Genomic DNA, 11,112 nt, shown 5'->3' with positions numbered 1-11,112 from the left:
ACCCTCTGTCAGAAGATTTAGCACGGATTTTAGTGTTCACACAGGTGTAAGGAGTTTAAGTGCATCTTTACCTGGCAGGCTACTGAATGCCCAGTCTGAACGTAATTTTGTATCACCAGCACCTCTAGTGTTTGTAATTACAACCGATAGTACCAAGATCTGAGTATGACGGATTTCAAACAAGTTTCCAGAAATACCTGCCAAGCCACCTGAAATCCCTCTTGAAACGTACAGTAATGCAACCAACACACAGTTCCATTCCTGGGTAAAAGGTATAAATGTAAAATTTCAATACATTCCTAGAGAATCAAACATGCATCACAACACATCTTAGGAACGTCGTAACATATAAAACATATTTAATTGCTAGAACCCTTTAAGAGCTATCAACTTTTTTGCAGACTACTTAACATTTGAAGACCAACATCAGTATCTTGACTTAAATGACAAAATTCTAGATTTCACCCCTACAGGTGAGACTGGAAACAAGAAGGAAAAGACTGGTCCACAGGCCCCTCTCACCTATGCCAAACTTGGCCACAGTCAGAGACAATATTTTACTAGATGATGCAGCATACGATGGTATTGCAGATGAAGTCACTGAGCAATTCTACATCTAATTCTACAGCAGCACTAAGTTTCAGCATAACGACAGGTAAAAGCCTTCAAACCAAGACCAAATTAATTCTTTGTTATAACAAGATTAGAAATATATTGTGCTCTTTAAAGTGTGAGGTAAAGTATGTAAAAGCAACAAGAAAAATCACTCATAAGTGCTAAAGCGTGCATAGGTTTTCCAAAGTGTCATCCATTTATAGAATGTAAAACTTATAGTATTTCAAATCCAATTATAATCTGGGAAATCACTAGAATAGCAGGATTTGTACACAAAATTGAGTTACTTAAATAATATACTCACATGCTTCCTTATGCTATTGATGGAAAGAAGATAATTTGCAAGTTCTCGTGCACGCTCAAAGAAAAAACGATGCAACCTGCTCACCGATATGGCTGGAAATGTTTCAAGTTCTTGGCTTTTAAGCATAAACGCATCTGAAGAGAAGATACATCTAGCACCTACCTGTCCTTACTCAGACTAGCAAGCAAAATTGCTTGCATATATACATAATTTTAGAGGCATCAGATCAATTTCTGACACATATCAACTAGAAACACCAACCAATTTTTGACTTTTTCCTTTTACCAGCTTTAGTTTGTTCATTTTCTAGGTTGCAGCTTTCTTTGTAAAGATTAAAAGAATCCACTATATTCAAGCATGGCAATGACTGTCCCAGGTGCATCCATTTCATGGCCCTGAATGTTCAATAGCAGATGCCCAGGAAGAAAATTTAAGAATAGAGTAATAGTAAAGTCATACTTCACTGGTATGCTCTCCCAGCTTTCACGTATCTAGAGTTCAGAAACTTTTAACGATATTTAATAGCTTTTGATAGACTTTCCTCCATGAGTTCTCAAAGTGCTTTTTAAATCCATGTAAACCTGAAAGATTTGCATCTTCTTCTTCCTGCAGATTTTCAACGAAAAATGCAACCTACTATTCTGATGTAAAGGATATCAATGATCAGCCCAAGGCCCGTCCCTTGATTTTCTTACAGTTTAAGATGTCAAGAACTAACAGAGGCCTGCAGGAGGGGGAAAATGCCTCAGAATACAGAACCTGGTGGAAGCCTGAGTATAAGTACACACGTGCACTTACCATCAGGTTCCTGAAGGGTCCTACATGGCTGCTACTGCCAGCTGGATCCTCCACTTGGTCTAAACAAGAAAGATACAGGAATGAAACACAGGGAAAGTGAAATGGAAACCATGACAAAAGAATAAATGAGGGCAGAACTTAACATACGTGTATGTGCATTAAAAGAATTGCAAAAGAAAGATGCAAAGGAAAATGAATGAAAGAAACAGATGGAAAGTAGCTACTTGTCCGTAGTGACAAAGATCAAGAGAAGAATGCATGAATTTGTCTTGCAACTTAATTTTAAAATACAGCTCCTTTTTCTCCCCTTTCCTTATGTTGTAGATAGGTCAGCACGAGCATTATCCACCTTTACATCTTTACAACACTTGTGTAACACTTAGCACACACATTGCAACAGGCACAGGAGATCTCATGCTACTACCAATGTCCAGATAATCGGCTGAACTCATGCTGTAGTCCCACTTACTTTAGAGGAGTTCAAATGACAACAGAGCAAGAATTTAAAAGAGAGAAATAATCTTTATTTGCCCATACTTCATTTTATTGATGAAACCATGACATCTCAAGACAACCTACAGTTATCTGTGCTTGTATTTTTGCTGTTAACCAAAATACTAATGGAACTGTAAAACCACTGAGTTATTTCTGGTGGAATGGCATAAGCATACTCAGATGCCAGGAGGGAAAACGTTAAATACAGTGTTTCCATACACTTGGAGCTGAATTCTATAATTAAATATTGCTAAGTTGTACAAGATGCTATCATCTTTAATAACCTTTAAGTGCAGCACCTAACATGTTCGCAGTTAAGATCATAAAGTAAGGAGGACACTCGCATCTGATCTCTCAAACACTGTTTTGATCACTTACAATAAATATGGAAGACAGATATTCGCCTCCCCCAAAATCTTGGGTTAATAAGGGAAAAGAATTACTGATATGAGTTTCCAGTATTCCTTTGAAACTTGTAGTCAACAGCTAACAGCAGCCCAGTAGCACATCTACCCCATACACCATCCGCGATGTTGCTTAGAAGTACCACAAATAGCTGCCCAAATCTCAAATCTCCTGGAAAACAGTGGGAAAGCTACCTCAGAGACCCCTCAAAAAGTATTCCTGGAGCACAGATGAGTGTAGCTACCTTGAAAGGGTATGGCTAAAGGGAAAAGGACAAATTTGCATGTTATACTCTGACCCACAGTGATCACCACACAGTTTCACAGTGTAATAACACAAACTCGCTAGTCAAATCCCTTTCGGACTGGTTCAGATTAGTGGAAGTTTGCATCAATCCTACACAGTAGTTGCTACGACTCTGTAAATCAGCTTTCAATTTTTTTTTCTCCTATTGAGAAGTCAGTATTTTGGCATTGGAGAAAATGAAATAAAGATTAAGTGTATATACAAGCCAAAAAATCCTTATGGGGTTGAAATTTCATCAGATGAATGATGAAATTCATCAAAATTCAGCAGATGACAACTGCATGACCATTTTTACATTTTTCTGATTAATGAATTCTAAACTACTGATGGCAACTTGATTTTTAATTTGAGAAACAGTTTGCTGTGCAACAGAATTCCTCTGTTCCTCTACACAGAATACTGGTAGATGTCACGCTTTTCAAAGTAAATTCCTTAAACCTTCAAGCATCTGTAAAAATCTGACTAGCTGTTTGTTCTGGAAGACAGGCTAGAAAAAATGAACGCCTTGTGCACACAAAAGAGCCATATCCAAAATAACAGCATAAATTGCTCCCAAAAAAGTTAAATCCAAGTTCTGCTGGCTGGAGGATCATGAAAAAAAATGCAGAAACATGTTGCAGAGACTTCTTAAAATCTTGTCTAATTGTGAATGTCAGAGTATAAAAATGTTAAAGACCGTACAAATTTAGTAACTGGGATTAAACAGTAAAGTAACTAAGGACAAAAAAAAGGGTATTGAATTCAAAATGCTCATTATGAAGATGTGAATACTAAGGCTGCTCTTTTAAAACATTTTTGTCTGTTAGCATTTAAGTGTCTCCATTTTTGCCTTTTTTTTTTTTTAAATTCTACCATTAGCCATCATTCATTACATAGTGAAATCTTGTTTACAAAACTTTTCATTATTATCTACCAGCACCTGCTCAGACAGCAAAGCCAAATCATAAACCACCTAGCTAAATAAACGGCAACACACCTGTGTGTTAAGAGCTGCTTACAGTCACTAAGAACAGCTAAGAACTCGTAACATTTAGGGAAAGCTGGGAGGTACGACATGGCTGATATATATAAATACACGTATACGACGATCATTCGTATAATCATGGGGACTACAGAAATTTGCTGAAAACATGACCTCAAACCTACAAGGTCATGCAGATATTTTATTTAAAGATCTAAGCCAACAGCCACATTTCAAAGTATATACTGCAGGTTCATTGCATAGTTATTCGTTCATTTTTGAAGAGGGGTTGCATATTAAGCACTGCAGACTTACACCTCCATCATATCATTGTGTCAAAGTTGACTCACAGCATTGGCCACCTCATAGCCTACGGTAATTAAACCATTTTTAAATTGCTGTCCAAAGTTTTAGAGAGATCTAGGATAGGTGAGATTATTCCACTACGTTGTTCAAAACGCCACACTGCAAATTACTGGAGAAAGAAGAAGCTAAGAGTAAAAATAGTAGGAGCAAGTCACAAAGCTGGTAAATATTAGGCTAGGAATAGAGAAGATTACAACCTTGAAAGAAAAAACCTCAACAATTCTGCTTTATTAAAACAAAGTTACTTAAATACTATAACATATAACTTCCAATATTTCTTACATAATATTACTGTTAACACAACAATATACCAAAGTTCTTTTTAACTACCTGCATTTAAATACTGGTTTGAAACTTGACTGGAGCAAGCTTAGCTGAAAAACTCTGAAGTGTACTTCTGAACAGACACATACACTATTACCTGGTGAGGGGACGTCTTTTGAACTCAAAAGCTTCCAATTTGAAACAAAACAAAACATGAAACAAGTGCCTACCAACTGCTCTGGGGGAAAAATGCTCTTGTACTGGCAAGAAAATTTACTATGGAAGCCAATAGGATGCTCCCCAAGATCCCAAGGCTCAGATATTCAAGTGCTGCCACAGAACAGCTTTGGTGGTAGATTTTTTTTTTTTCCTCCCAAGAGATGGAAATGAGTCAACCCAGAAAAAGCTTTTATTTTTATTTCATTGTTAGTGTAAGATATGCTATACTAGAAACGTTTTCAATTTGGCTATAGAGATGTATGGCACCCGTTGGTGTGCACGCACACCTAAAACCCCTTCTAACACCCTCTGCCAAACTTATTCCCCTAGGTAGGAAGGTATCTATCTCTCTGATTTAAAAGTACAGACCAAGTATCACAACATTAACCGACTTTTCCATTTTCAAGACTAAATCTTTCCAAAACTGAACATTAAAAGAATATGTAAAAAAGATGCAAAAGCAGCACATTTTATTCATATTCCTGCAATTCTAAGGGTGAAATTCAAGCCACAGGAGGCACCCATCAATTTTTGAAAGAAACATCTAATTAAAGAGGATGTCAATTAAATCTGAATGGCTGGATACACAATATCGTAAAAGGCCTACTTCAACAATGCTGTCAAGTATGTATGAAAACCTGCAGAAAAAGGCAAAATTTAAATGTGTTTGTTTATTACCTGGTTTTCCTCCATCTATCATTATTATAAATAACAGGTGAGGTATTTTTCTCGCAATACCATTTTAAAGTTATCAGATACAACTAGTTTATGTAGGCATAATTTTAGGTATTGTTAAGCAAATGAAACACCAAAATTGACACGTGCTGTTTCACGGTATACAAAAAATTAACTTCTGAGAACTATGAGAATAATTTAGAGCTACAGAAGATCTTAGTTCTGTATTGTCAACCTGCCCAAGCCTAATATATAAAAAAATTTTAAAGGTGGAGAGGCATAATACATAAGCTATATACTTTGGAAAAAATCTTGGAAATTGGCTATAGCCAAAGTCCCACCCCTGTACTACAAAACTGGACATTCACCCTATGTTGGCCTCTCCATTCTCTGCTGGATCGCTTCCTCCCACCGATAGTGTCTGTCAGGCCTCGTGCTCAGCACAACCCCACCACTGTTCTTACGACAAAAACTCGGCAGGGCACTGCACTTGAGCTGCTTGCGATCCCTCTGTAATTGAAATTAGGGGCTGACCACCTTGTCCGAGTTTTCTCCACATCCTTTCATTACAGGCTGGCAGAGGAGGCAACAGTAGTGCAGGCACATAGTCTGTCCTGCAACAGGTTCACACATGTCAAGTGGTATTGAAGGTCTCCAGGAGGGATATTCCTAAAGCAAATGTTATAGAAGCAAGGTCTCTGAAGGCAAACTGCCTGCCCCGTTGTTTTAAATAGCGTATTTTCCCTCGCTGTAATTTGAAACTCAATGACCAGTACTATGACTGCTTTTTGAAGACCACAAACAGGAGCAGCAGAGATAAACAGCTGCTTGACATCAAGAATAAAAGCAAATGCACTGAGCAAAGGTTCTTCTGTAATTTCTTCCAGCAGCACTTGCATCTCCTCTTCCTTGAAGACACTTTTCAAGCTTACATGGTAGAAGCAGGAGAAAGAGGAACAGAATAAGCATGGAATACAAACTTCACAGTAATGCTACTAATATCAAACTGCCTGTTGTATAAACATATTGCTACACATTAACCATCACTTCACATACAAATAGGAGCATTTTAATCACGGCATTTTCCAACCAGATTATAAATGTTCCAATAAAGTCTCGCCTTGGGCAGGTATTTCAATACACATGAAGACAGATGCACATACACCTAACTGTGTATGTGTATTAAAATGTTTGTACCAAGCACTAAACAACCATTTTGCAGAAAAGAAAGAGAGCAATACATTTACAGAGACTGTTAACATTTGCATAACAGATTAACTTGTTGCCATGGAAAGTGTAAGAAAATTCTAAGCTGGGCTATTTAAAACTCCGATTTTGGCAAATGTTTGGCAAAGGCTCCACTTTAATGATAGCACTGAAGATCATGTTACTGTATCTCACCACAAACTTCTTGAATTATGTAATAATCAGTACAAGAAATGTTAACACAGCATCATAGGGTGTGCCTTTATGCCAACATAAAGAAATGATGTAACAGTTTGCAAGAAGAAAAAAGGAGTATATTTCCATTATATGGAGTTCTTCATGAGCCCAGAAAAGATTAGCTGAAGCTATTCACAAAATTCAGATAAAAAGATATTAAAAAAAAAAATGTAGGGTGAAAAATCCTATGAGCGGGAAGCCTATCTTAAGTGTGTGGTATTACACCAGTCCACAGAAATTGAAACAGGAATTGTCTCCAGTTTTCTTCACAGACGTCACGTTTTGTAAATTAAATTATATACCACCACCCCCTGTAACAGAAAAAGGGGCAAAAGCAGTTTATATTATCTGTTAGCAGCAGTATGCCATCCACATTTGCAGCATCTCATTGAAATCCTTAATGTGTTATGCCTTCTGACTAATCTGAGTATAAAGCATAGGAAGTCTCAAGTTTATAGAAGACTTACTCATCCATAATGACTTTAGTAGTACAGAATGTCACCTAACAATTACAAAGTATGGCAAACAAACATCCACAGGGTTTAATTCTATGCAATTTTAACCCACACAAGAGCTGTGATGAAACAATTAAGTGTAAATAATTAAACACAGAGCTTTTATCTTAGTAAGATTTAAAAATGTTACTTCTGCCCCATGCCGATATTTCTAAAACTGAAATAGCAGATACGGGGTACAGAAATATGCAATCGGACTTGCTCTAGAATTTCTCAATCCCTCAATGTATTTGTGTATTCCTACCTCCTACCCTCCGTAATAACATAACTTCCCACCATTCACTACAAATTCCTAGCCAGTTACTTGATAGCTAACGACAGCTACCATTGACACAGCCAACCCATTACAGAAAATATGATAAACATTCTTCTCTGTAGTTACATTCCATTAGCTTTTATTTTGCTAAGTATTAAAACAAAAGCAGCAGCAAAAGAAATGACAGCTGGCATACACATTTTCCAGAAATAGCTAGTGTTCTCTATATTTAGCCATTTTTTATGTACAATTCAGTTAAAAGCAGAGCATCCAAATTTTGTCTTTAAATATAGAGAACTAGTCAAAACTTACACTTTGACATATATGAGCTCTTGCTCAAATCCAGAAAATGTTGCTTCTACATTCACTATAGCTCTCTCGGAAATGTTTTTCTGACCCTGAAATGAAACTACACTCAGATAATTAAGAAATAACATGCATTTTGACAGCATCATTTGCAAGATAATGTAACTAAAAGACCTCGCATGACTACTTGTACCACAAAGTTTAAAATTATCACTATTAGATCAGTCTGCCTTTATCTGTAATAAATAACCCAAATATTTGTCATGGCCCTATTTAGATCAATAAACATTTGAGAGGGTTAGATCAAAAATATATCGTGTTTTTTGAGCTAAGTTGTCTTTATCTACTTAGGACTTTACCTGCCATTTTATTCTGCTATTTGACAAACTGGATATGTTCAAATATCATAGTGGTCATATCAATATGAGACTTGGAAAAAAAAAAAAAAAGACTGCTGAGTCCACATGCAGACCCAAAAACCAATGCATATATAGTATGTATAATGTATATGCACATTACGTATATGTACATATGTACAATTCATACACTGCTGATAAAGGTGGTGTTCTGCTATCAAGAGCAATTTTGTTCCACCATGCCAAAGAGAACTCTCAAAAGGTTAGTGAAAAGCTGCGATTGCATGGAAGACCAAAAATGCACAATTTATCCCGTTTATCTGGATGTTTGTCCAGACATGGGCTATGACTTTACTTGGAGAATGCAGCTGTACAAGGGCTACAATTCCCAGGAAACAGGACTGCCTTTGTATCTAATCGGAGCACTGGGATTACTGTAACAGGAGTCTCCAACGCTGAGGAAACAAGAGCAAAGCCTCTCACAGATGTAGGATCCAGACAGTGCTGCTACCACCAGATTAAATCTCCCATGGATAAAATTAAACCCCTCAGAATTGCTACAAGGTCACACTCAACATTTATTTACGTTCACTCAAATTTGTCCTCTTGTTATTCATTTTTACCAACCTAAATCCTTGTGGATTTTACATCCCCTTTTGTTTTACAGTGTATTTAATTCCCCTCCTTGGCATAGTTTTCTTTCCTTCAACCTTCTCATTCTCTTTCTTTTCTTCAGTAGAACTTGCAGAGGTAATCTTTACTCTAGGGGATTCAGTAGGGAAAAACATGTTTTTATTCAAGAAAGTCTTTTTTTAAGATTTATCAGCAGCAATCCAGTAGATTTGCAATAGATTCATATCTTGCATTTCAAAAAGGGAAAATTACTTCAGTAATATACATAATAATAAAAAATAAAAAAAAGTAATAAAAAATAAAAAAAATAAAAACATATTCAGTAGTATTTCCCATAGTGCACACTCCCTTATTGCCCTCCTTTTACCAGCGCACTCCAAAGCGCTTTTTGCTGAGACACTAGGGATAGAAATGACAATGTATGTCAAATGGCATGCATTCATATTTGTACAAGGCAAACAACTTTATTAACAACTTAAGCAGAGATGATGAAAATGGAGTTACCAACTACCTGCTATAGTAAATACGCAGTGTGTTTCCATCACAGAATAGTTAAGGTTGGAAAAGACCTCCAAGATCATCAAGTCCAACCGTCAACCCAATACCACCATGCCCACTAAACCACATCCTGAAGTACCAAGTCTACACGTTTTTTGAATATTTCCAGTGATGGTGACTCCACCACCTTCCTGGGCAGCCTGGTCCAATGTTAGACCACTCTCTCAGTAAAGAAATTTTTCCTGATATCTAGTCTAAACTTCCCCTGATGCAACTTGAGGCCATTTCCTCTCAGTCCCCATTAAAAATATTATAGCGCTTTATGAACTGGGTGTCCAACCTAACAAGGAACATCTTCAATTGTTAATAAGCAGTTACTGTCACAATACATTTGCGGGCATGAAAACTTTGCTTCTCTGCATCTGTTAAATTCGGAAAGACTCATCTCCTTCCAACTTCAGAGTGACAATCCAAGGTCATATGGCAGAATATCACTGCAGGTCCTTTCTAATGTATAAAAGCAGATAAAGGAGAAGAATAAACATTATGTAAACTCATGATTTTTATGTACCATATAGTCCCCAAATAATTTTTATCTGCTTCACTTCAGCTGCAGCCCACTGATATTTTCTTAGAGAAATGCTTTTCAGCCTCCTCTGATAACAGAAGATATACTGAATTATATTTCCAAAGGAACGCGAACTGTAATGCTCCAGTTGCCCAATCAGTGCATTTCTCAAGATGTAGAAGAGAGTACTACAGGACACAGCAACAGTTGGTGCCCATGCTAACAGAACTGACAGCAGGAGTTACTAAATTTATAGTTTGCCCCAAACCAAACAACAGCAAACTGGTATCTGCTTAACTATGAAATCAAGAAAAGTCAACAGGCTCATAAAGTCACTACAGGGAATGGCAACTTCCTCCATTTTTCAAATAAAGTGAAAACAAACCGCACAGAGCACAGATTTATTCTATTCGTCTTCTGCTCAGTTAACTGCTACATTCAAAATTAGCCTGTTTATATCAAATTAGACTTTAAAACTCTAGAACTTTTGTGCACACACCTTTTCATAGCATAAAATGTCAACTAAAACAGAACACAAAATTAAAATGTCACTGAAAAGTAACTGGGACATTTTCATTTGCAGGCAGGTAACCAGGAAAAAAAACATTGCTCTGGTATACGAGAGCAGAGAGACTGGAGGCTGACACCTAACAGTTAAGGATTTGGTAGCTATCAGTGAAGTTTCAGCACAAAGTCCACTTTGCTTCTGCGATCCCTGACAAGGGTCCGGAAGATCTGAAACACTGGACTCTCTGCTCTTTACCTGCAACTTGAAATAGAATACTTGGCAGGAAAGTCAATTTTTTACTCAACTCACTGACACTTAGCATGACCTACTCCTTGGTAAAAGCCCAAGACAACTCAAATATTTGGCAGCACTATCACACATTTCCTTTGAAGAGTATGACTCTATGGCAAAGGTGTGTATTTTAACATTCTGATACAAACTTACTGCTAAAGAGAGGTCAGCTATCACCGCACTTGAGCTCCTTTACACCACAGCTTACTACCTAGACACTTGGTCTCCAATTTTACTGGCAGCAATACAAGGAAGTTTGCACTGGACTTGGCTCTGAATAACGGTGACACACAAGAAAATTTACCAAAATTTGTATTAATCAAGTCACTT

The sequence above is a fragment of the Phaethon lepturus genome, unplaced genomic scaffold, assembly GCF_000687285.1.
Source record: "Phaethon lepturus isolate BGI_N335 unplaced genomic scaffold, ASM68728v1 scaffold24458, whole genome shotgun sequence".
NCBI classification, from domain to species: Eukaryota; Metazoa; Chordata; class Aves; order Phaethontiformes; family Phaethontidae; genus Phaethon; species Phaethon lepturus.
The sequence above is the reverse complement of the archived record's forward strand: the minus strand, read 5'-3'. Positions refer to the sequence as shown.